Raw genomic sequence first — 13,974 nt, 5'->3', positions numbered from 1 at the left:
TGCTACGTCCCAGGAAGGACTGAATTGCAAGAACGAGACGGATTCCGCCAGAGGAAAGCCCCGGTCAGGTCCCGGAGCTGGAGTCGGCGTCAGCTGCCTGCTGAGTCCAGTGTACAGCAAGACTCACGCCGCAGACCTCACCCCCTTGGTCCACGCCCCCTCGGGCCACGCCCTCACGAGCCCCCGCCTCCGCTGAGGGCCCCGCCCCCGACACCCTCCCCTCTCCAGATCCCTCGGCCTAGCCCTGCCGGAACGCGCCTGCGCCTTATGACCACGCCCCGGCCCCGCCCTCGGGCTCCGCCCCCTCCAGATCCCGCCCCCCTCCCGGCTGCGGGGTGGGAGCCGGGAGGGCAACGCGCATGCTCCATGTGCGGCGCCCCCGACTCGCCGCTCGGCTCCGCTCGGGCATTTCCGCCTCTTTGTTTTAAACTCCGGACGGGTTTTTTTCTCCTGCTCTTGGGGGGGACCCGGAGGGAGCGGCGCCCCCCCCCCCCGCTCCCGGCGCTGCCCCCGCGTGCGCCCCGCTCGCCCGCAGCCGAGACGGCAGGTCAGTGAGTCCGCACCCCGCCTGGCCTGGCCCGAGGCGCCCGCTCCTCAGGCCGCGGCCTCGGCCCGTGTGCGGGCCCCTGAGGCTCGGAACCCCGGCCCGCGCCCCTGCGCCCCTTGTTGGCCCGGCCCGCGGGAGCCCCGACACCGCTGGGCAGGCCCCGGGTGCGGGCGCGACCCACGGGGTCGGGACCCCGGGCGGGTCACGGGGAAGGTGGCCGGACCCCAGGACGGGTCATCGGGGAGGGACCAGGGAGGACCGGATCCCGGGACGGGTCAGCGGGGAAGGCCAGACCCCAGAACGGCTCACCGAAGAGGGCCAGACCTCAGACCCACCATACAGGGACCAGGAAGTGCTAGACCCTGAGATAGGTCACCGGAGGAGAGTCAAACCCTGGGATGGGTCATCCAAGAGGGTCCAACGCCAGCTCGGGTCACTGAGGGGGATTGTGACCCTGAGACCCGACAGGAATCAGAGATGGCTGGACTCTGAGACAGGTCACTGAGGGGGGCCAGCCCCCAGGATCTGGCAGGACCTAGGGAGGGCTGGGACACGAGGCTGGGTCACTAAGGAGGGCCAGGACACGGAGACTGGTCCCGAAGAGGGCTGGCATGCTGGAACAGTCCTGTGAGCACTTCTGAGACCCTGAGACAGCCCCTTCTGAGTGGGAGGCCAGGACCCTGGGATCTGCCATGAGGAGGGTTCATCCCATGTGACAGGCTCCGGGGATGACCAGGCCCCAGCTAGGTCATTTAGGGGTATCTGGATGCTGGAGCGGGACCATGAAGAAGCGAGGCTCTCAGGGAGGGCCAGGACACTGATAAGAGCTGGAACTTGGAGACCGGTCCCTGCCAGAACTCCTGAACAAGTCAGTGGGATGCACCCAGACCCCAAGAGCAGAAAGGAAGGCTGGGACCCTAAGCCAGCCCTCCAGGGGTTTGGACCCCCTGGGGCAAGATCCAGAGGTGCCTTTAATGTGCCCATTCTACTCAACTGGACCCACGGCTGTGAAGGCTTGGGGGCATCAGGGACCCTGCTCACCTGAGCCCCACAAGTGCAAACCTCCCTGAGGCCCCCGATATTACGAGCACCTGGGCCAGCCCCACAGACCTTCTGACCTTCAGCAGATGCTGCCTGGCTGGGCCCCAGGGGCAGGTGTGAGGCAGGGTTAGGGTCTGTCCTCTTCCTTCTAGGGGTTCAAGTGGAGCTCCTAGTCCACACTGGCTCCATGCCCCAGTGCCCACTCCCCAGATCCAAGAAGCTGTCTCCTACCCTGTTCTTCCAGCCCCTACTGCGGGGCTGCTGTTCTTTCCTTGTGGTCAGTGTCCATCACCTTCAACCACTCCTGGCTTCCCCGCCCTCCGTTGTTGGAGGTCAAGTGGTTGGGTGGGTGTACCCTCCATCCAGGTGTGTCTTTAGTGTCCAGGAAGTTCCAGGAGGAGTGGGGTTCCTTAAGGAGTGTTGGAAGCTTAAGGAAATATTTGGGGGGCACTGGGCCCAGGGGAAGAAGGTTGGAGTAGGTGAGCATACATGTCAGGTGAGTGGGTCAGGCACCTTCTCCACTCCAGGAAAGGAAAATATTAAAGGACCTAGCAATGGGGGTCTTTGCTTCTTTGAAACCTTTGGATGAGACTTTCGTCTAAAATTTGCCCGTGTGTTCCTTTAATTTGGAAGTGTTGATGAAAAAGAAGGGTATTCTATGTGCTGCTCTTTGATTGGGTAATGACTCCAGAGCGTGTCCAGTAAGGTAATGCTGGAGGAGTTTAAGAGAATGAAGAGCCAGGAGGGCAAGGGCCTCGTCCAGCTCAGCTGCCAGAACTGGTTCCCTGGCCTGAGGTCGGCCGGCAGTGCACGACTATTGAATGAAGTGAGTGCGTGAATGAATGGATGAAAGGCAGGAGTACTTTTAGAACTTGTGTTAAGTTTGCAAACTTATCCACAGGTTGGACAGTAGGATGAGGTGCAAGTCTAGAACTCTGAGCTGTATGGACTCCCAGGGGAGGCACCTGAATTGGTCACTTCAGCGTCTCATTTTGTGCCACAACGTTGCCGCTTGGTTACTTAGGAGAAAACCTAAGATTTGCAGTTGAGATTTTCAGATTGACATTTCATAAGACCGAATCTTAACCAAATGGAGTCCCTGAATGGTCTAGCTTAGGAACTTTTATTTGCCAAATGTATCCATACTTGGGACCTTCCTACTCAACACTTCTGATTTTTTTTTTTTTAAATACACACTTTACTTTTTTAAAAACTTAATTTGTTTTGTGAAGTTTTGGAAAAGACTTGCAAAACTGGGCATTCAAGTTTGGTTAGGCTCTATTTTCCTATTTTGGGATTTTTGAAGGTACGATAGTGCTGTGTGGTTGTATTATTTATGTATTGCTGTCCAACAAATTACCCCCAAACATAGTGCCTTTAAACAACATCAGCTATTATCTTACAGTTTCTGTGGTTCAGGAATCTGGGCGCAGCTTAGCTGAGTCCTGTGGCTCTGGGTCTCACAAGGCTGAACTTAGGGCGCTGGCTGGAACCGTGGTTTCATCTGAAGGTTTGACTGTGGGATCTGCTTCCAGGCTTGCTCACTCAGCTGTTGGCTGAAGATGTCAGTTCCTTTCCACATGGGGCTCTCCACAGGGCAACTCAGAGGGAGCCAGTGATAGAAGAAGAGAGCGAGCAAGGAGGCCACAATCTTGATGACCTAATCTTAGCGGGGACATCCCATCTGTTTGGCCACATTCTCTTTGTTAGGGCCTAGTCACTAGGCCCAGCCCTCACTCAAGAGGAAACACGTGTGTACTGGGAGGCGGGGTGACACACACTGTGGCCATCAGGGTTCCGCTGATCTAGGGCCTGCACCTGAGAAATACCCAAGTAAATTAACACTTGTGTAGAGGGTAGCACGTTGAAGTACAAGGTTGCAGCAGCCCGGCTGTCTCTTTAATTGTATCGGTTCCTCTGTTGTCGCCATAATGACTGAAACCACTGGAACTTACACATGAGGGAAGATAAATTATAAATAGGGAAGATTGTTGGGAATTAACTTCTAATGTAACACACCTGTAGCAAACCGTGAACCGCCCCCTCCACCCCCACCCCCGTGCTCAAATTAAGTGAAGTGGTGTGGAATTCATTGATAGCTTCAAGTGCAATGATTTCAATGTTTCCCAAGAGTCATTTTATTCCTAGCAATGATTTTGCTCCAGAAATTGTAAACTGACCTTTGTAAGAAGTTTTTAAGAAGTCAGATCCTGAGATGTTTTGGATATTTGACCTTTGTAAGGAAGTCATGCTCCAGGAGCCTGTATGCAAGGTCCTCGGTGCTTAGGACCTGTGGCTCTGGGGTACCTCTGTCTGGCACTCTGGGCTGGGCTGCAGCATGGGGCTGGAAAGGACACCATCCGGGGCCCGTATGGGAGGCCTCCATGCAGGACTTGTCCCAGGAACCCTACGTGGACGGAACTGTCACCTGTGCCCAGCTCTCTAGATCTGCCAAGGCCCCACCCAGCCAGTGTGAGGCGGGGCCCTGGGCCAGTGACTGGAATGACTTATTTGGGTTGTTTGGGTCTATACTGTTACTCTTTAATCTATTAAATGGCAGGATTTATTAATTCATTTGGAGCTATTTGCTTAGTGGTGAGAATCAAATTTGAAGTTGAAAACGTGTTTTTCTTTTACTGTTGAAATATGTTGAGGTTTGGGGACAGTTTCTTATTACCCTTCTGGTATTTGCTGTTAATAGTCCAAAAATGCTTCACAATCCCTTGTCCTTCAGAAAATGGAACCACAGGATACTGTTGTACAAGTGATAGTGTATCAATTCAATTGTAAGAAGACCTTTAAAAATAATAGGACTGTCATTTCTGATGTGGCATGTTCCTCCCTACAGAACTGAATTATCTGAAGGCCAACATGACAAAGAGCTATAATGAAACACTTAACACGTGACGAGAGAGTTAGTTAGGGTGTGAGCCTTGCTTAGACACATTTTCAGAATTGTCTGTTGAATTAAGCAACGGCGTCTGTTGAGAAGAACTAAAACTCACTTGAAAATACAGTCCTTAAAGACTGTCGGGTTGATTGGTTTTTTTTGAAGAGAACTTCTAATATTTAGGTGAATTTGGAGAGTGGAGGTTAATTGGATTATTTTGCAAATGAATCAATATTTGCTGGACTTTGCTACATGAACAGCAAGTTCCAGATGTTTAGCAAGAAATATGCAAACTGTGGAAAGCTGTCTGCATACTTCTTTGAAGCCCCTGCTAACTGACTGTGGGCTTCATGGAGGCAGTGGGTGTTGTGGTGAATGTCAGCCGAGCCCTGGCTGGTGTGTGTGGTCCCGTCCTGGAGGCACGGTGTGTGCGAACCTGTTTAGTTCTCAGAGCCATCCTAGGACTGCTGTTTGATTCCCGCCCCCCATTTGCCTGATGAACATGCAGGCACAGGGCACAGTCACAGCTAGGAAGTCAGGAGCAGAGAAAGGGTAGCCTTTCCTTTTTTTAAAGTTTCAAGTGATTCCATTTTACTTCCCCCTCCCCAAGTTTTAATTTCAGAGAAAACACAGTGGAGAAGAACAGAAAGAATTCTGCACTGAGCAGTCTTACACCCCTGCTCCGACCCAACAGTTATTCATGCTTTGCCATATTTGCCTCATCTCTTTTTTCTAAATACATATTTATCGTCATTGAATCATCTGAAAGTAATAGCCACAGACAACCTACCGTGTCCCTTAAGTAGTTTAGAGCACACAGGTCACAGGACAACCACGACATCATTATCACACCCGAGAAGTGGGCTCTTACTTCACATAATAGCTGATTTCCTGTTCATTTTCAAGTCTCCCCCCCCTTGTCTCAAGAATGTCTTCCATGTGTTTCCCTTAACCAGACCCAGGCAGGTTCCTGGTGTGGCACAGCGGGTCACGTGCCTCCTGAACCAGACATAACTGGGTTCCCAGAGTGGCACTGGGGGTCATGTCCTTCCTAAACCAGACACAGGCAGGTGCCCTGAGTGACGCTGAGGTCGTGCCCCTCCTGAAACAGACAGGTAGCTTCCCTGCATGGCACTGGGGGTCATGCCTTTTCGGAACCAGACAGAGGCAGGTTCCCCGTGTGGCACGTCCCTTGGTGTCTTTTCAGGTTCCCCACTTGTCCTCCACAGAGTTGACTTTTCTAGGCCACCTGTTACATCTGGATTTTTCTGAGTCTTCACTATTTGTGTCCTTCACTTTTGCCTGTTGTCCCTGTGTACTCTGTAAACTAAAGGGAACGAGGGAGAGGCCGAGTCAGGCTCGAGATTTGGGAGATCACTTCATAGGAGCAGTGAGTGAGTGCTTCACGCGACTTCGGGGACATGTGTTCAAGTGGTGGTTACTCGGGTCAGTGCTGCAGGCCATACTTCTGGCGCCCCGGTCCCCAGTGCCAGGAGAGATGTGGAGCCCCAGCACAGGAACCCAGGGGAGAGTCCCACTGTCTTCAAACAAAATTTTTTTTTAATGTTTTATTTATTTTTGAGAGAGAGAGAGAGAGAGAGAGAGAGAGTGGGGGAAGGGCAGGGAGAGAGGGAGATACAGAATCCGAAGCAGGCTCCAGGCTCTGAGCCGTCAGCACAGAACCCGACGCAGGACTTGAACTCAGGAACTATGAGATCATGACCTGAGCCGAAGTCGCACGCTTAACCAACTGAGCCACCCAGGCGCCCCAGAGAGTCCCACTGTCTTGCGATAGGGCATGTCCTTCCGGGCCACCTCATCCGTCTCTGATGGGGAGGTGCCCTTGGCCCTGTTAACCCTTCCTCACAGGCACACACGGGCAAGTCCTACTTGTCGGCTTCCATACTTTTTAGCAGACTTCATAAAAGGTTTAGTGGGTGGAAAGTGTTTGGAATTGTTCGTGGAAATAGGACTTCTGCTGACAAGTAACATTTCCCTTGCATAAAGCAAGTGCCTTTCTTGCTGTAGAGACACGGCTGGCTAGAGGCAGTTTTTTGCCCCCGGCCTTTTATTGAAGGCAGCCTGGTGAAGAAGACAGACATCAGAAACCAGGAAGGGGCTCAGTCAGCTCAGCCGCTGCAACAGAACGTCGTAGATGGGGTGGGGTGCTCACACGGTGGAGACTGAGAGGCGGCGAGCCCTCTTCTGTCTCTCGTAAGGACACTAATCTCATCACGGGCCCACCCTTGGGAATCTAACCCGAATCGCCCCATGGGCTCCGTATTTGGAGATGGGGGCTTAGGGTTTCGGCACATGAATTTTGGGTAGGCACAATCCAGTCCCCACCAAGGGGCTCTAGCTTCTTCTGCTGGTTTGTTAACCTGTTCCTTGTCGCTCCAGTTGGGAGAATAGTTGCCTAATGAAAATGTTTCCGGGGTTGGTGGCCACTCTGTATTTTACATGCTGGGGAAACTGACCCTGTCTTCTGCTATTAATTCCGTTTCTTTTAATACCGTTACGTTAATTTTGTAATTCTGCATCGCAAATTGCCACAGAATTAGTGGCTTAAAAGGACACCAACTCATTAGTCACAGTTCCATGGGTTGGAAGTGTCGTGCAGGGTGGCTGCCCCCCCCCCGCCCCCCCCCCCCCCGCCCCCGCCCCCGCTCAGGGCCTCAGAGGCCGAAATCAACGCGGGGGCTGGGCTGCAGCTCTCATCTGGGACTCAGATCGTCTTCTGAGCCCGCCCGCTGTTGGAGAACCCATGTCCTGTGGTTGTGGCACTGGGGTCCTGCTGTTCTGCTCGCTGTCGGCTGGGGACTGCCCTCAGCTCCTGGAGGCCCACGGCTCCTCGCCTCAGGGCCGTGAGTGCTTGACGGGTCCAGTTGCCCTGTGCCAGGCAAGTAGGACTCGTCCCTCTGGCCTCCTCTTCTGCCACCAGCTGGGAAGAACATCGCTTTGAAAGGCCATGCTACTTGGCCAGCAGATACTTGCTCTGTTTCAAGGTCAGCTCATTTGGGACCTTAATTTGCTCCTTAAAAATCGCTTTGCAGCAGTGCCTGGGCCAGTAAGGCAAGAGGTATGTGTATGCCAGGGCCTTCTCGAGGCTACCTCGGAATTCCGCCTGCTACAGTCCCGGCCCTCCGAAATTGATATCCCCCCAAATGCCAAACACACCTACCCTTCTTCTGAGGTTCCCCGGGGTCTCCTCCCACTGCAGCACCGGCTCAGACTCCCAAACCTTGCCTGAGTCCCAGAACTCCAGAGTCTCATCCCCTGGGTCACCCGCTGGGTGCCGCTTCCGGGCACTTACGGGCCAAGCGACACAGTTCGCCTTCCCAGCAATCCCCACGCAGCGGACAGGTTGTGGGACCACAGGTGTAGATTGGCCAGTTCAGAAGTGGGAACTGGACACAACAGGAAGTCCTGGGCCCAACACGGTTCTGAAACCCAGCGGGGGATCCCCAGTCAGGAGCTCGGGGTGACCCCCCCTGGCTCCCTGCTTCGCTCCCTGGGCTCCCGTTTCTGCCCTGAGTCAGCCTTCCTCGTGAGGGGGATGCGTGTCTGTAGCTGAGCGGCCTCTGTTGGTAGAAAACCTGGGGCCCCACAGCCCCTTTCGCGGCATGTTTTTTGTCTTCTCCAGGGGTTGGATCTGGCAGTTAAAATGGACGTGATTGTATCATGATCTGTTATACAGCTGGCTTCTAATCTCCCTTCCTTTTTCCTTACATTGCCTGACGTTACTGTCTCCTGTTCCAAATTCTCAAGGGTTGCGTCTGAGCCCTTGTCCTCCTTGCTCCTCTGTCCTCTGTCCTCGTCCCCCTGCCCTGTCTGGAGGCCTCATCCTCCGGGCCAGCCGGCTTCAAAGTGGTCATAGTACGCTTTGGGGGATCCCTTGCCCCGTCAGTGGGGTGTCTGCTGCTCTGGCCCCTCCCTCCAGGCCCAAGGTCAGATGTCCCTCTGCACCGGCTCTCCTCTGGTCACTTTCTAAAGCAGCCCCTCCACCTGTTCTCTGCTTCGCTGCCTTGACCTACTTTCTCAGTGGTGCTCACCTCTCTTTGCTGATGAGTTTGTCACGTCTCGTCACCAGCTGGAACGGGAGCTCCATGAGCACCAGGCCTGTGATAAGGTGTGAGCACCCTGGTTGGCTCAGTACGCATGCTTCGGCTGAGCATTTGAGCACTTTCCTCAGTGCTCGGAAAGAATCGCTTTCTTACTGGTAGGGTTCACTGTTGCTGATGAAAATGCTATCTGATTCCCAGTCTGTCGTGGGGAGGGACCTCCTCTCCTCTCAGAACCTTCAGGGCCCTCTCTGGCACCCTTGATGTCTCGAGATTCTAGGACTTGGCTAGACATGGGTCATTTTCATTCTCTGTGCCTGGCACTCGGGCCTTTGCAGCCTCATGGTTCTTCCAGCGGGGGGAATACTTGGGTAATTTTTTCCAAATCATGAAATAATAAAATATTAAAGTAGATTTGGAAGCTCCATATCTCGGTTTTCTGTTTTTTCTAAAACACCTGTTGCTTGGATGTTGGCTTTTTTCTATTTCCTGTCTTTATCTGCTCTTGGAGAAGGTTTCTCAGCTTTATCATATAACCGTTCCATTGAATTTTTAATACTGCCAGTCACATGGCTGGCATCGTAGTATAGGGAGATGGGTAGTAACAAAATAAGTAAATTATAAATTCGAGGGTAGTGTCTTAGATTTGTGGTGTGTACCCACATAGCATGTAGCTTTGAGTAAGATGGTCTCTAACAGTGTTGCTGGGGAGAGGCTTGACAGAGATGAGGGGCCCCGTGTAGCCATATGACAGAGAATGTTGCAGCTACAGTAAGTGCAAGGGCCACGAAGAAGGAGCACACCTAGAATGTTCTAGACCTAGCAGGGTCCACCGTGGCCACGGTGGACTGCGAGGCAGCTTGGGCATCGCTGGCCACTGGAGCCACTGGAACACTTTGGAGAGTCTGTGCCACAGCCACCTGCTCAGGTGCGTTTTCATGGGATCCCTGGGAGCTGCATGTGGGCAAGTGTGGCATGGTATGCCTGGACAGCGGGGCCAAATGGGGTAAGTGTGAGGGGTACAGCTGCCCCTGTCTCTTGCACATGGGTGTGAGGTGGGCAGAAGGTGCAGGAGGGATGGCGGACACGCAGAGGAAACTTGGAGATGCTGGCACCCGCGTGGAAATGCCCGGCCTTCCCAGTGGAGCATAGGGAGTTGACGTCTGAATTTGGGGTCCGGGAGTGTCGAGCTGAAGGAACAGGAGGCACAAACACGGAGGTGGGGGGCCAGTGGGACGTGACTGCAAGTGAGGGTTGGCGTGGGCTCGGCCGCAGGGACTGGTGCCTGGGAGCAGCTCGGTCCGCTTGCGGTGGATGTCACTGATGTGGGTGGGCCTTGGTGCTGCTCAAGACGTGCCTGGGATCCCACCCTGGGCTGTATGTCAGGTCACTAAGTTACACCCAGATATTTGTACAAACTCTTAATTTAAGAAGTAAAAACTGGGAGTAAACTCACCAGCAGAAATGACCATCAGTCTGCCGTATCGTTGAGCAGGTATTCATCGGACGCATGTTAGCGGGGTACTGTGTGATCCTCCGAGCACCCAGTGATGTGGGAGGAGTAGCCGGGTGGGGGGGGCACGGTGTCCCTGAGTGGGGAAGCGAGGACGAAGCCTGGGGAGGGAGCCCCGTGCGGCTTTCTGCAGGGCTGAGACCATGGTGACCTGGGGGTGACGGGATGGCAGGGGTGGAGGTGGGGCGTCGGGTCCTAGTTAGGGGAGAAGGTGGAGCAGGGATTTCACTGTCCTTTGAGTCACAAACCCTTTTGAGAGTCTAAATTCAAAGCACTTTTGTTATTTCATTACTTTTTTTAAAAGCTTTGATGGTGGTATGTAGCCATGTAGAAATACATTTAAAGTTTCCCTTTTTCTCGTAATCTTGACCTGATTTCAGTGACCCAGAACATTCGTGATCTGGTTCTGTTTATCTGGAGGTTGCGATAAATCCTGGGTGTTTGGCCCCCATGCAGAGCCCTGCTGGCGGCTCCTCCAGGCCCGGCTGGAGGACCTGGTGACGCCCTCACGGGGCGCGCTGGCTCGGCAGCTGTCAGTGCCACGGCCCCACTGGTGAGCAGGACTGCACCGCGAGCGGGCAGCAGTGTGCGAGTGAGTTAGCTGGGTGTCGGAGGGAGAGCAGTGAGGAGCCGGGGGTCTGGGAGGTAGGCCACAGGCAAGAGGCTGCAGTGGACCAGGTGGCAAAAAGTAGGGTTCTTTCTTAAGCACCTGCCGCGTGCTGACTCGGGCCCTCTGGCCGGTGGGAGAGAGAGGCCCATCAGATGGGGCACGGCGTGCGGAGGCAGCTTCCCTCGGCCTTACACGTAAACATCCCAGACCGTAGCAGACTGGTTTGTGAGGCGAGGGTGTTGGACGTGGGGCAGGTTCAGCAGTTTGGTGATTTTTGTGTAGAAGTAAGTACAAACAGGACTTCTAGAGTGCTTAGGTGAAGATAGAAATCTCTCTCGTTGGTTGCTCAGTGTTGACTTCCTGAGCAGTAGCTCTGGGGCGGGCACTCTGCCGGACACGACGTCCCCCAGGGAGGTGCAGCCTCAGCCTGCCTGGGGGTTCACAGTGCCATGGGAAGCGGCCCGGGCACGGCTCTGAAGATGCTGACAGCGTGGGAGTTAGAACAGCAGCTGGCTTTAGACCTGGGGTTGGGGAGCCGGGCTGGCAGGAATGGTGCACACCGGTGGCACTGGCACGGACGAGCGCTCCGACACGGACGGGCTCTGCCCGTGGATGGAGCCTGACCCGGACAGACGTTGTTAATGGACGGGGCCGGTGTGGACAGAGCCTGACGTGGACGGGGCCAGCGTGGATGGGAGCCCTGATGTGCATGGGGCTGGCGTGGCTCATCAGGAGTCTGGACCCTTTCAGGGGTTTCATGCAGGAAGGACATGTCTGATTGGCTTTTCTACATGTTGCTTAGACTTGTCCCTGAGACTGGGTGTAGGAAGGCCTGTTCTGGATGGGTCTGCCATCCAGATGGGAGCCATGGAGTGTCCAGGGAATGGCCGTGGGCTCAGAGGGCGTGGCATTCAGGGAGGAAGGGGCAGGACTGGGGAGAGGATGGTGTGGGGAGGAAGGAGAGAAGACAGAAGGACCCCCACAGGGCAGCTGGAGCTTGGAGGTGGGGGGCGGGGGGGAGCAGGTTGGCGATTTCTTAGAAAGTTGTCAGATAGCCGTGTGTGGCTCCCCGTGGTGGGCATTTACTCCAGAGCGTCTGTCCACCCAGAGGTGTGGCCGTGAGTGTTCACAGCAGCCTTAGTCCTCACAGCCCCACAGGAAACAACCCAAATATCCATTTGCTGGTGAGTGGGCCGACAAAATTTCAGTGGACGCTGCTCAGGAGGAGAACGAGCTGTTGATGTGACAACGTGAGCGAGCCTGGAAACAGGATGAGGGAGACAATTGTGCTGTGTGACCCACAAACACAGTGCCCAGAACACGCCCCCTCGGTGCAGTTGTTGGGCAGACCGGGGGTCTCTGGGGCGAGGGTCCTCATCTCCGTCGTGGTGGTGGTTTTCAGGCAAACGTCAAAACTTACCAAGTTGTCTCTTTAAAATACGTGCGGTTTGTTTTGTCAAATATTTCTCCTTAAAAGCTGTTTAATAAAGGTTATGGGATAGATAGATGAATAATCTAGAAAAATACAACTTAGCAAAGCTAATGAAAAAGCAAGTGGATGGGACGCCTGGGGGGCTCAGTCAGTTGAGCATCTGACTCTTGATTTCAGCTCAAGTCCTGATCTCATGGTTCGTGGGATCGAGCCCCACGTCGGCCCTGTGCTGACATCTCGGAGCCTGCTTGGGATTCTCTCTCTCACTCTCTCTGCCCTCCCCTGCTTGTGTGTTCTCACTCTAGTGCAAAATAAATAAATATACTTTAAAAAAATAATTGGAAAACTTTAAGATTCTTGTAAGATGTGGTTAACGAAAGGAAGGGATGACCCCTGGGTGTTTGCACAAGGGGGTGGATGCAGGTCCCTTCTCCTGAAGGGTCCCCGGGGCAGGTGGGCGTAAGGAGGGTCCGAGCCGCACGGGAAGTTGGGACCAGCCGGAGGGGGTGCTTCCGTCGGGGACCCCACGGTCACGGAGCCGCCATCGTGCCTCGCATCTGTGGGCAGGGCACACCACATAACGCTGTCCTCACTCAGCTGCGGCTGAGGCCCGAGGGCCTGAGCTCTGGAGCCCACTTGCTGTGTGTGCTGGCACGGGAAGGTACCCCCCGTGGTTGACTAGTTATAAAAACCGCATTGTAATGCATCATATTGTAGTCCGAGGTTGGCTTTTTAGTAAAGATGGAGATCTGTGTATACGTGTGAAAAGTATTTAAGGGTGAACCCACAGAGGGAAATACACCATCACGCTAAGGACGACAGCTCCTTTTTGGTGATTAGGGTTGTCGGGGTTTTTTTTTCCTTAATATTATTCTTTACTTTCCAAATCACGTTCAGTAAATGTGCGTATTGCTTTCATATTGCAAAAGAAACCCAACGTACTCACCTAAAGGACAGTAATGCAGGGTGTGGGTGTGATACGGGGAGGGCGGGGTGGGGAAGTATCCACGGAGCAGTGCCCAGGGGCTCGGAGGGAGGGCGTGCTCCGGATCGTGGAGCAGTGTGCAGCAGAGCGGCCGGGACGGAGGCACTGGCCTAACAGGAAGGACTGTTCGTGGTGGAGGAGGCTGATTGGAGGGGCGGGTCGAGGTGAGTGGACAGGGAGGCAGGACCTCTTCACACAAGCATGGCTGCCTCTGGGTCCGCGGTGTGCCTGACACACCACCCACGCCCTTCTGGAATGCTCCGGCACCAGCGCAGCCAGCCTCCGTGCACCACGGCAGGGAGCCACATGGGAGAGGCTCGGGTCTCAGACTGGAGGGGTTGGCCAGACCACGGTCGGGGCAGTGACCGGTGATCTTGGATACAGGTTATGTTGGTAGCGTCCTCGTCACTGGGATCTTGTCAAGAGCAGTTTGATGGAGTCGGGGTGGCAGATGCAAGGGAAAAGAGTGCGCTGGTGTGGGGGGCCTGTAACACCCGCACTGAGTTTAGCTTGCATTTTCTGGGTTACTAGTGAAGCTGAACATTTGAAAATATGCTTGTTTGGATTTCCCCTTTTGTGAAGTGCCCGTGGTTCCTTGTACGGCCCGGAGCCGATGTGGGCGGATGTCTCGTGTAAAGAACCGGACAGCAAATACCTTAGCTTTTTGGGTCATCTGGTGTCGAGAGTCCTCAGTCCCAAAGCGGTCACAGACGGGACACTGGTGAGGGGGCGCGGCAGGCCCCATCTCGCTTTGTTTCCAGGCCAGCCTTGCCGAGCCCCGTCTGGACTGTAGTCTTACCCACGGGGGTGTTTTCGTCCACCGTGGCCTCTTCCACTCTGGTGGTTTTCGATTATCTGCTGCCCTTCTCTTTAACAAGTTGCTCTTCTTAGGGCA

At 54.4% G+C, this 13,974-nt stretch overlaps 1 protein-coding gene across 6 annotated transcripts in view; it reads left to right on the top strand.

Moving 5' to 3' along the window:
* Window positions 1-345: 345 nt before the first annotated feature.
* The window catches only part of PCGF3 (polycomb group ring finger 3), a 55,956-nt gene continuing 42,327 nt past the window's right edge, over window positions 346-13,974 (top strand). For 2 of the 6 annotated variants that reach the window (XR_007149711.1, XR_007149712.1), the window contains exon 1: window positions 346-547. The gene's annotated coding sequence lies outside the window, so the exon portion shown is untranslated. Of the gene's footprint in view, window positions 548-1,106; window positions 1,175-13,974 lie in introns of those variants that run through there. The other 4 variants (XM_047847183.1, XM_047847181.1, XM_047847184.1 and 1 more) reach the window with 3 other exon arrangements.

The sequence above is a fragment of the Prionailurus viverrinus genome, unplaced genomic scaffold, assembly GCF_022837055.1.
Source record: "Prionailurus viverrinus isolate Anna unplaced genomic scaffold, UM_Priviv_1.0 scaffold_45, whole genome shotgun sequence".
Classification (NCBI taxonomy): Eukaryota; Metazoa; Chordata; class Mammalia; order Carnivora; family Felidae; genus Prionailurus; species Prionailurus viverrinus.
This window is presented reverse-complemented; position numbering and strand designations above follow the sequence as displayed.